The following is a 12393-nucleotide window of genomic DNA, read 5'->3' as shown; positions in this document are numbered from 1 at the left end:
ATTGTCATACATTGTGTTATATAGTATGTTATAAATATCACAATACATTTTAAGAAGGTCAAATATCTCACTATGCTATTAAAATGTGATGAAGAGACTTACTTTTTTTATTTTTATTATTTCTGAACTCTTTATTTGTGCAGATTTATGTTTTCATCTAGTATGATTTTCCTTCTACCTAAAATGAACATGCCACTTATGTTCTTGTTGATATAACTTTTTGTCATTATCTTCTTTACTTTAAAGGTGTTCAGCATATAACAGCTTTGAATTAAAAAATAAAATGTTTGAATATGGTATTCAAGAAATACAAAATAATTCATTTTTTTTTTGCAATATAGACCTAAGCTTCATTCAGTGTTTAACATCACAAACAAATTTACTGCAAAGAACATGCTAAAAAGAAAAGTCTAGGTTATAATAATATTGGAGGTGATAACAAAATATGAACCTTCAACCAGGGAAAGAGTTTGTGCTGACACAACCAGTACTGCTCAGTGACTTGAAATCAGCTCTGTGATATAATGTGGGAGAACAGCTCAAGCTTCTTTAAAACATATGAAGCATATGAGGACAGTGAAACAGGGACAGTATTGTTATCCTGACATTAGGCTGTAGCCTGTTTCTCAGGAGGACTTTTTGTACATATTCTTCTGTGTCTATTCTTCATGATGGTCCTGGATGATCACCATACAGTGGTGCAGGATGTCCATGTGGCCCACGTTCTTTTTTTCCCCTCTTTCAATTAATCCACTTTTTTTTTTAAATTGTTGTTCAAGTACAGTTGTCTTCATTCCCCCCATCACTCTCCCCGACCCTACCCACTCCCACCCCCACCTCCCACCCTCAATCCTACCCTGCTTTGGCTTGGTCCATGGAGCCATGCAGCCCACATTCTAACTACCCAAGCACTTAAGGGAAAATTCCAAGCCAGGAACCACCAAAATACAGAGAAAGGGAAATATGGGTATGTAGCATGTCTTACTAAATGTCAGGAGGCTATAGCTAGAAGGTAGGGGGGGGTGTGTGTGTGTGTGTGCGCGCGCGCGCGCGCACACACACACACACACATATATGGGTATGTGTATATGTATATGTATATGTATAAAGTGGAGCCTTGGCCAGGTGGCTCAGTTAGTTGAAGCATTGTACCATATACCAAAAGGTTATGAGTTTGATTCCCGGTCAGGGCACATACCTAGGTTGCAGGTTTGATCCCCAGTCAGGGCACATATGGGAAGCAACCAATCAGTGTTTCTCTATCACATCTTTCTTTCTTTCTTTCTTTCTTTCTTTCTTTCTTTCTTTCTTTCTTTCTTTCTTTCTTTCTTTCTTTCTTCTTTCTTTCCCTTCTTTCCTTCTTTTCTGTCTCTCTGCCCCCCCCACACTTTCTCTCTCTCAAAAATAAATGAACATATCCTCAGATGAGGATTAAAAAATAATAATAATAAAAATAAATTTTTTAAAGGAAACTAGGGTAAAAATAGATCAGGACTATATTAAACTAATTTTGATAAGTGTACATTTAAGAATGATATAAATCATGTATATGATTCCTGTTTAGTAGAGTTACTTATGAAGAAATAGTGCTTTCAGAAACTACATAGTTCACCTGATCAGTCTGACAAATAAAATGGAAAGCTGAGGCTCCAATTTGTTCAATAAAATCTTCAATAAAGCTAGCAATAAATATTACAGGTAAAAGTTAATGGGGGCATTTTCTTCCCTGCCCAGAAGATTCTCAGCACTATTTCAAAGGAAAGGGAAGTTCCTGAAGAAGCGGGAGGTAGAGAAGGGCATAGGGGAGATGAATGGTGATGGATGGAGGCTTGACTTGGGGTAGGGAACACACAATACAGTGTATAGATTGATGTGTTGTGGAATTGTGCACCTGAAACCTGTATAATTTTATTAACCAATGTCACCCCAATAAATAGAAAAAAATAAATTAAAAAATAAACAAAAGAAAGGAAACTTGTTCTCCGAGGATAATCTTACAAAATCCAAATTAAGATGGTAGATAAAATATTCTGAGTAATTCAGACAATGTCGCACTTCCTCCAGGCAGTAGGTAGACTGCATTCATGGAATTTTCTCTTTTGTACTTCCCACCTGCCAACCAAGCACAGTGCTTAGCTTCTGGTAGTATTCTTTCCCATAATTTATTGAATTATATTGTTCAATGCTGCTATTATTCTAGCCATTTAAATGCCATTACCAACCTTTACAAATGAATATGTTCAGAATCACCTGCAACATTTAGGAGAAAATAATATTATTTATTAAAAAAAATTAACAAAGGCCACTACCTACAACAAGGAGTCTTTGATTCATGGTTTCAGGTTTATCACATTACTACATAGGTTCTTACAAGTATCCTGATAGGTACTTTGTTTTTGCTGTTTGCCTGAAATGGGTTGAAACTTAAGTAAATCACATGCCAAAAAAAAAAAAAAAAGTCCATACCACTTCAACGCTCAGAGTAAATGATGTTCAATTTCTCTTCTCTACTCAGTGACCTTATTATCCAAGAGCTGAAGATGGACTTTCACTCAGTATCTCTCAGAAGACTCTGGTTTATATGATGTAATGCATAATTTAAATGCATGAAGGTATGTGATCCACCTTGAAAGTTTCTCAAGTTGAATATACAAATATTGAAACACCTTAAGCCATTTGCTTTGACTATAATCACTCATGAACTGAAGTAGAAAAATTGTGTTAAGTGGCCAGCTCTCTATATATTAATGATATTTTTTTTCTCTTGTGACTGGCTAATTTTTTTAATTAACTGATTTATTTTTTCAACTACATTTGTCTCTGCCTTCACCCCACCACTTTCCCTTGCCCCCTCCCTCCTTTCCACACTCCCTCAACTCTACCCCTTTGATTTTGTCCATGAGTCCTTGCTATATGTTCCTTGACTTTCCTCCTTCCCTTTATATTAATGATATTTAAAAGTACTCTTTAAATGTGGAAAGATGTCCTTTGTTTTGTAAAGTGTTTCTCTAATACAGTTGACTTTAAAAATATGATTTTATATATATAAATATATATTTCTCTAGCTCTCTCCTCAGAAAAGTCACCATAACTTCAGTTCAGGGTTCAGCTTTACAATTTTGGAAAAGATTGTGACTAGAATTTACAAGTTAGATTTATCTTTAATGATTTTAATGCTCATAACAAACCACAGTTAGCTAACTGTGACACAATCTTTCAATGCTGAAACCAACTCCCTGAGCAAGTCACTGCCACTGCCATTGGGGGCAGCTAATTGGCAGTTCAGAGGAAGGAATGGTCCACAGAGTGTAAAGGACTGTGTCAAAGAGTAACAGTCACCAGTGGACTCCATATTGGAGAGCAGTAAACAGAGATGTGTTTTCAGACTTAACTGAATTTTGCATTGAATTCTCCATTTGATGTTGTTTTATAACTTTTACTGTGGATTGACACATGGAATTAAAAATACTTTAAGTGTGTGTACCTTTTCAATTTTGAGGGGATGCCATTTTTTTTTCTTTTGAAAGCAAAGACTGCAAAGTCAAACTTAAAATTCTGAAGTATATTTTGTAAGAGTTTGTACTTTTGGGCATGATTTTTTCCTTTTTGCAGGCTCATCAAAATAGCCAATGCCACCACACAGCACATTTCAGGGGCAGCTACTCTGTATTAGCAGCACACATGTTGGGAATACCAGTGTCTTCAAACATTTTGGGAAGCATGACATAATCCCAAGAAAACATTTTTCTTTTGTTCTTTTGGAACAAGAATGTGGTCTATAAGTTTAGGGCTTTTAAAAAACATCCATTATATTCAGGACACTATCAATAGCAAATGCTAATAGGTGTTTTTTACATCTTCCTAGGATACAATATTAACCAGTTCATGTTCCAGGAAGCAAAACATTGCAGAATACACTTTGCATCTGGGCATGCCAAAGTAGAAAATGGGATTTTTTCACCTTATGGCCCAGACGGTTAGACCAGATAAAATGTGCATAAAAAGCTAGATATGTAATATTCTTAATATAAAGACCATATTGTTAAGTTCTTGGTGCACTGGAAGCACACAGGAAAGAGGTCAGCTCCACCATTTCACCAGCTTCGAGTCCTGAGACATGGCTTAGCCCTGGGCACCATGAGCAGACATGATCCATCCAAACTTCCCCTCCACCACTGACCTTCCTGGGCTTTGAGTACAGAGCCAGGCAGATCACCACTCCAACACATGAACTTCTCTCTAATGACCTGCCCTCCTACTCCTGCTACGAATAACTATTATTATGTAAAACATCATTGTACAAAGTATTAGAAACTTTTACAAATTTTCAGATGTTACAAGGTGCATCCATCTGCCATCACTTTCTAAAGCCCAGAACTGGGTGGCCTCACACAAGACTGTACAGTTTCTGGAAAGACTGTAGAGAAAGGCGTCAAGCTCAGTCTACTACTTGTCCCCAGACATGACCTAAGTATGACTATCAACACTGTCCTCAATTTTTTCAGGGGTGGAGCAGGTAAGGCAGGGCATGGGGTTGTGGGGATATGTTAAGTGGAAAAGATCCAGACATAAACAGCTTATCTCAGGAACAAAAGAAAGGAATCAGACAGGAAGATCCTGTTCCCTGAATTGGTCCCCATAACTATGATCTCCTCTCTGTTTCCAGAAACTACAATGCATTTGGGCACAAACTGCTGCCTCAAGAGCTTTTGAACAAGAGTGGAGCTCAGGATGGAGGAGCCCCTTCTGCAGTTCCACATGCACTATATCCAGTGTGGCATTTGGAGCCCAGTGCCATCACAACCTGGTCTATTGAGCAGCAGGTGACCTGTAGTATCTGGATAGCACAGAAAGCCTACATATTCATGACAAGGCAGTAACCACGAGTGGGCCAATCCTGTCCTGTAGAACTTTACAAATACAATGTCAGCAGGCAGGGTAGAAGAATCCTTGGAACTCAAAAACACTGAAAGATGACTTAAATTTTGTAGGTGACAACATTTCCTTCAGGCTGTCCACTGTCTCACAGTTCATAGAACATTTCTACATGTGTTACTCTATTAAAACAATCTAGAGAGATAACACCCCATCTGTTCCACATTTACCAATGAGTTCCAAACAAAGTCAGTGAGGACTTAAGGTGGTCTGAATAGAAGGCTATAAGAACACAGACTGGGCAGGTGTGCACTGTGGTGGAGGCAGCATAATTGCACTTCACCACCAAGAGCTAGTGGATTTGAGATGCAAATTCAAGATTGAGAGAAGGCAAGATCCAATAAAAAAGCAGTTGAGTTCCCTGGGTCTCTGTGATCACAGTATCTTTTGTTGTAGCTCATTCCTCACCTTCTTCCAGAACATTCTGATGTTACATATGGCTAATCTGTGAGCTGTCCAGGAGTTTCCACAATGTGTTCGCTATGAGCCACTTCCTTGATCTCATGTCAGGCCAGATACCTAGAAGATCCCATCACTTATTTATGTACAAGTACATTTGTCATACAAGCTTAGGTTTAAACAATTCAAAAGAATTTGCCAGGATTGTTAATCATCTTAGGTTCAGTGGCTTTGCAGAAACAGAAGAGGAAGATTTGGGTCAGGGCAAAGTGAGGGGTAAAAGCAAGGCTCCCTTGGGAACTCAGGACCCTAAAAGACCTATACCCTCGATGAAGGTGTGATCTGTCAACTAGCAAGAAAGATCATAAAAGCTTGTCTTTGTCAGCCTTTGGTTAGGTCGAGGAAACCTGTCTTTCTTCAGAAATGGTAATACTAAGTTTACCTCACCACATGCAAGTTTGCATTTGAATTTATATTACATATATTGGAGATCCCTGGGGACTTAGGAGAAATTAAAGAAAAAGCTGGCTTAAATCATGTTCCTTAGGAGGATACCCTGAGATGAGGATCTGTGTGCAGAAAGAAGTCTCTCTAAGAGAAGTCAGTTAAATGAGGAGAAGAAGTAGGACAGGCAAGAGGCAAAGGACCCTTAAACTGCACCCTCAGGCCAAGACCCAGTAGCATCTGTCAGTGTCCCTGTGTCATGCAGATAAATTATTCATCTGAGAGGGTCCTGCCTGGAAGACAAGAGCAAGCATCTGTCCTCCTGCATCAGTGGTCACAGGCTACAACCTACCCAGGTCGGGACTTAGAGCTCAGACAGTTTAACTCTGAGTCTGCAGATGAATAAATAAATAAAACAACTCCCACAGCCCAAAGGGTGTCACCTCAAGGAGAATACAGGTACAGATTTCTGTTGTACTTCAAACAAACCCCACAGAGGAAGGTCTTTTACCTATAGCCCATTGCACAAATGAGTAAATACACAGAAAAGTGAAATCATTCTCTGATTCACTCACCCACCAGTGGTAGAGCTAGAATCCTTAACCCGATGTTTAAACAGATGGTTAAACAATGAGTGATGAGTAGTGTCCACCGCATTAAAAACTGAACAACCAAACTGTAGATGATTCCTGGGGTAGGAGAATGAAAACTATTTGAGTAACGGTTCTCAAATTCCAGGTTTCATCAGCCCAGACTTTCTTATATTTGGAAGGTTTGATATAGAATTACACCTTATTTTCCATGAAAAAATAATCTCCGAAGTAAAAACAAAAACAAAACAAACCAAACAAAAAAAACTCTGTAGAAGCACCATTATTCAAAAGAAATAAATAATAAACCAAAAAGAGAGGATATAATTTCAGAATAAAAAACAAATGTATAGATTTAATAAATTTGTATTAGGGAAAAATGTTACCAAATTGCCCACATTTTTCTCATTTTCTTTGCCCACTGTCTAGTAAAATGTGGGGGATGATCTGACTTTCTAAAAAAATCATAGAGCATGACAAAAATCACTTTTCAAATACTTCTTTCTATAATTAAAGTTCTAAATAATCTTTACATATATAGACATGTACAGGCCAATGAACAGTTAATATATCTAATATCTAGCTATATCCTTAAAAGATTTTATTACAATTCAAAACTATGGAATTCATTGTTTACATTGATCAGCTCTCTAAGTTGACTTAGGTCTACTACCACTGCTATAAATTTTTAATTTTAAATTAATATTTTATTTAATGTTAAAATCCACCATTTTCTTCAAATGTGCTTTCACATTTAAAGCAAAAGAGATCACAAGCAGAAAATGTATATATAGCCAAAAATATAGAAAAAATGCTCAACTTCATTATTAAGCAAAAATTAAAGGACAAAATAATGAATTATCAAATTTTCTGTTATTAGTCTACTGTTAGAAATGGTGTCAAAAATACAATTGGCAAATATAAATTGGCTATCATTTTACATATGACTATCAACTTTGTACATATCCTTCTACTAAGTAATTATCTTCCTCAAAATCTATTTTAAAGAAATGCTTACAGATGTAACCAAATATACTTGTATCCAGATGTTCATTTTCCTGTTGTTTAACTTTTTTTAAAAGGTAGAAATGAACTATATGGCCCTCAATAGAAGACTAGCTTAATAAATTATGATATGTTCATATGTCAGAAATTTATACAGTGACTATGAAACAGGATGAATTGTTATGGAAGTATATCTAAAATGTTTCAGGTTAACAAAAAAGTAAATTCCCAGGCAAAATATTGTTTAATCCAATTTCTGTTAAAACACTAAAACAAAAATAATGAAACATACACACACACACACACACATACATGCACACACACACTGCATGAAGGTAAGTCTTGAAAAATGCACAGAAGTGTTACCATTGACTTGTATAAAGTAATTCATATAAACCTTCATTTTTCACTTTATCTGTTTATATTGTTTAATGATTTACAAACCATGAACTCATATGTTACTGAATAATGGATGAAAGTTTTAAAACATTAACATAATTGTAAATGACTAAGGATAAATTTTACAAGACATTTGGAGGAAATTTATAAGAAAAATTTTGACTGAGAGACATAAAAGAAAGTGTGAATTAATAGAGTCATATGATGTTCTCAAACAAAAACACTCAAGATTATAAAGGTACGTGTTTTAAATTGATCTAGGAATTTAATGCAATTTAAATCAAGAAACCAGTGGGATTTTTGGAACTTGACAAAGTAATGTTACCATTCCTCCAAAAGATAAAAATTAGTATGAGACAAGAAAAAAATTTAAAGAATTGAATAATGAGAAAATACTAACCACACTAGAATATACAAAAGATTAATAGAACAGAATAGAAAATCTATATAAGACATGTGATGTGTTTTGTAGATTTTTGAGTTAAGATTTTCTTTCTATATCAAGGTATTTGAAAATTGATCTGTATATTTTACACAAAATTAAAAATACGTCCCTTCTTTCATTTCACTGAGACAAATATAGGACAACTATGATTTAAATATAAAGATTACTGTATGCATATGTGGGTGAGATGTATGTAATTATTTGTATCATATTGTATAAGGAAAGTCTTCCAGAATCTAAACAAAAAGACAAATCAGGAAGGAAATGTTGCTAGATAACATGTCAAAATGTAAAACTGTTATACACCAATATGAAATTGAAAAGACCATTTTGTTACAAAATATAAGATGAGATTCTAAAGTTAAAGAATTATAACAAATCAACAAGATAAAGAAATAAACCCTTGCTCTCCTGCTCCCCCAGAGTATCCAGAACCTCTGAGGCCACTCCCTAGACAACTGCCCCACCCACTACATGTCTCATAGAAAATAGGAGAAGTCTCTGTTGGGAACTCCAGGACCACAATAACACTAACTTGAGCCCAAAGCAACTGGAGGCTTACACTGCTTTTATAGGAAGGAACACAGCAGGCTGCCCAAGAAATAGGCCAGAGCGGGAAAACTGAGTATCATGGAAGGGAGCCTTAACAGGGGCATCCCAGGGAGACAGGACCACCTCTCTTGACCAGACTCCCCAAGAACACAACCCCAGGAGCATGTGACCTTCACCATGGAGTACAACAATACACTGGAGACAGTGCCATCTCGAAGGGACACTTCAGTAAAACACACATGTGCCCACTGTGACAAAGAGACTCATCAACTTAACTATTTTTCAATTAAGATCTTCTCTTTGTTAATAAACACATTAAAGAAAGTAAGAAGAGAAGCCACAGACTGGGAGAATTTAGTTGCTACACATATAAATCACAGGTTCAGAACAGTATTCATATCAACAAGGATAAAACAAACAACCCAATAGGAAACCATGTAAGAGATATACATGGACACTTCACAGAAAACATATATAGTTAATAATGTACATTCAATGCAAACACAGACTACAAAGATATGGATACATCCTACAGCCATCTGATTGGCAAACATTAAGGAATGTGAAAATGTCAAGAATTACAAGGGATATGGATTTTTTATTTATTGTTACTAGGAGTTTGAATTAGCACATTGCTTTGGAAAACAATTTAGCACTTTCTTATAAAGTTGATTAAACATATCTTCTGAATCAGCAATACCACTTTTGGGTATATACTCCAGAAAAGCTTTTGCACAGTTACATACATTAAAATATTCATGTAAAGACTCATATAATAGCCTAAAAATGGAAACCACCTAAATACACTTAGAAGATAACAAATTGTGTATATTTATACAATGAATTATTATGCAATACTGAACATCGGTTAACTAACATGTTGCTTGAGAAAAAGGAATTCTTGGAAGGCTCTCCTGGGTGATATCCTTTCCTAAAGATCTAACAAAAAAATAAAGAGCAACACCATGTTGTTCTTCATACATTTATATGCTATAAAACTTAAAACAAAAAGTGAAATAGAATCATAATTGTGAAGTCAGGCTAGTATTTAACTCTGGAGAAGGGGACAGGTTGGAGTGGGTAGATGTCCACAAGGAGGTGGAAGTTGTAGGTACTCCTCAGTCAAGTTGAGTGCTGGGTACCTGGATTTTCATATATTATTAAAAACTTCTCTCAAATACATACATATATACATACGATAATAGAGAAAGAGTAATGGGCCAATAGTGAGCAGCATTATGATTAATCTAGTTTTTTGTAATTGAAGACAATGGGAGGGCATTATAAAGAGGTAATTGAAAAAATCAAATTATATTATCAAAAATATGTAAGATATTCTAAAAGATTAATTTCCTACTTATCAGAAAATTGGAATGTAAGCAAAAAATATTTGCCTTTTGGATAAAAAGTATAAATCAATGTAGATAAGATGCCAAGTTGGCAGGAATATAAATTTGTAGAGACTTCTGTAAGGCCATTGTGATTGCATTTTTTTTTTACTCTATTGTATTTATTTATATTTAATACAAATATATGGTAATATATAAATCCAACTAAATATTGTCTTCTTCCAACACTGGCATTATTGTAAACATTTGGGGACTTATTTTAGAACTCACAGTAAGATACTTTATAAGATACAAACATATTCATTACTTTTTAATTATATATAGAATTTTGCTCTAACCAAAGTATTTCCGAATCTTCATTGCCATGGATACTAATGACTTTGCATGACTTGACATTTTTGTATATTTTTTAAGTTGTATTCCACTGTTTCTGAATGAAAACAATGAATCACTGGCAGTATTTTATAGAAAACTAGATTGTAGTGTGTAGTACTCTCTTTTGTATTTCCAAAGCAATTTTTTTGAAATGGAAAACACCTACTTGGAAAAATAAGAGCTGTTACATTTATTACAAAGTCTTTCTCATTACCTTAAAGATACATTAGTTTCCTACCAGTAGGCAAGATAACTTGTTATTTATTATTGCATTTTTCTTTTGGCTGGGGTTTGGGGTTATTATAGATCATTACGGCTATTTAATACATCTATGCCAAGTCAAGTGAGAATATCAAAGTATTCTAATGTGAAACCTCCTCTCTCATTTTGCTCTATTCATTCTTCAAAATCCTTTTTTCTCAATAATGCATTTTTAAGAATTTACTAGAAAGAAATATTTAAGAAATTTTTCAAAATACATTCTACAATATTTATTTTATTTTTAAATACTGAACATATCTAATAATTTTAGACTCATTAATTCAATTTTAGCATATCTACAGATAAAAATAACTAATATTGAGACATTGGGGTATGTATTTTTACCCACAAAAATGAATATATTGAAAAGTCTTAAATTAGCTTTATATAGTTATCTCATTAGTAGTATTGGAAGTAGCATTTTTTAAATGTTACTTATTTGATTTTTCTCTAATAATCATGATATTAAAGGACTTCAAGATGGCAGAGGAGTGGAAGTCACACTGATCTCCTCCCAGGAACAATCTGGAATTACAACTAAATTGTGGAGAAATCACCTGGAAGACAACTGAACAAGAGTGAGAGAGGAGACTTAAAACCTTGGACAGAGAGAGAAACCAGCTTTGGCACAAGCCAACTGGTAAGGAGTGAGGTAGAGGCTTGAAAAGGTGGAACAGGAGCCCACAGACAGCAACGCCAGAGGGATACTGAAACAGCCAGCTGGATTCCCCTGAGAAGCAGGATCTAAACCATAAGCAGGGATCTCCAGCCTCCAGCACCAGAGGACAAAAACACACAGATAGCAGCCAGCTGTGAAACGTAGCAGGGCGCTCTCTGGCAGAGACAGGCAGATGGAGACCCAAAGAGCCACTTAAATGGCCAACGCAAAAGTTTGTAGTGGCAGCCACTTACCATGGGCTCTGGCAGAGGCGAAGGCAGAGTAAGCTGGAGCCACCTGAGGAGAAACTGGAAAGGGAGGCTTTGGTGAAAGAACTGAGAAAGTGGAGGGCGAGGCACCAGGGCTGACTCACCCACCATTCTGCAGCTGCCATCTTACTCAGGCAAACCACTCCACAGAAGTTCACGATACAAACTCAGGATGTCAAGACAGATCAATTTAAGAAGCAGAAGCAACAAAGAAGAGTCTCACAAATAATGGGAAGAAAAAGAAATACCCTCAATTGAAGGGAAAGGAGAAATCCCCATAATGAGAGCTAAATGAAATAGAGGCAAGCAAACTATCAGATATCGAGTTCAAAACAATGGTTCTAAGGAAGCTCAGTGAGCTCAAAGAGAATTAACAAAAATGACAGAAAAACTGTGAGGAACACATGGCAAATTATATCAGCATGAAAAAAGACATGGAAACTATCAATAAGAGGCAAGAGGAAATGAAGAATACATTTCCTGAAGTGAGGCGCACAGTAGAAAGAATCAAATGCAGGCTCAATGAAACAAAGGATCAAATAAGTGAGCTGGAAGACAAGGTAGAAAAAAGCTCCAAGAAAGAGCAGAAATATGAAAAAATACTCAGAAAGAATGAAGAGGTATAGAGGGAAATGCAGGACAACCTGAAATGTATTAATATATGTTTATATTAATATTTATATTAATAGGGATAACAGAATGAGAAGAGGAA

The sequence above is a fragment of the Pteronotus mesoamericanus genome, unplaced genomic scaffold (assembly GCF_021234165.1).
Source record: "Pteronotus mesoamericanus isolate MK-2021 breed Mesoamerican mustached bat unplaced genomic scaffold, CSHL_Meso_final scaffold_54, whole genome shotgun sequence".
Lineage (NCBI taxonomy): Eukaryota > Metazoa > Chordata > Mammalia > Chiroptera > Mormoopidae > Pteronotus > Pteronotus mesoamericanus.
The sequence above is the reverse complement of the archived record's forward strand: the minus strand, read 5'-3'. Positions refer to the sequence as shown.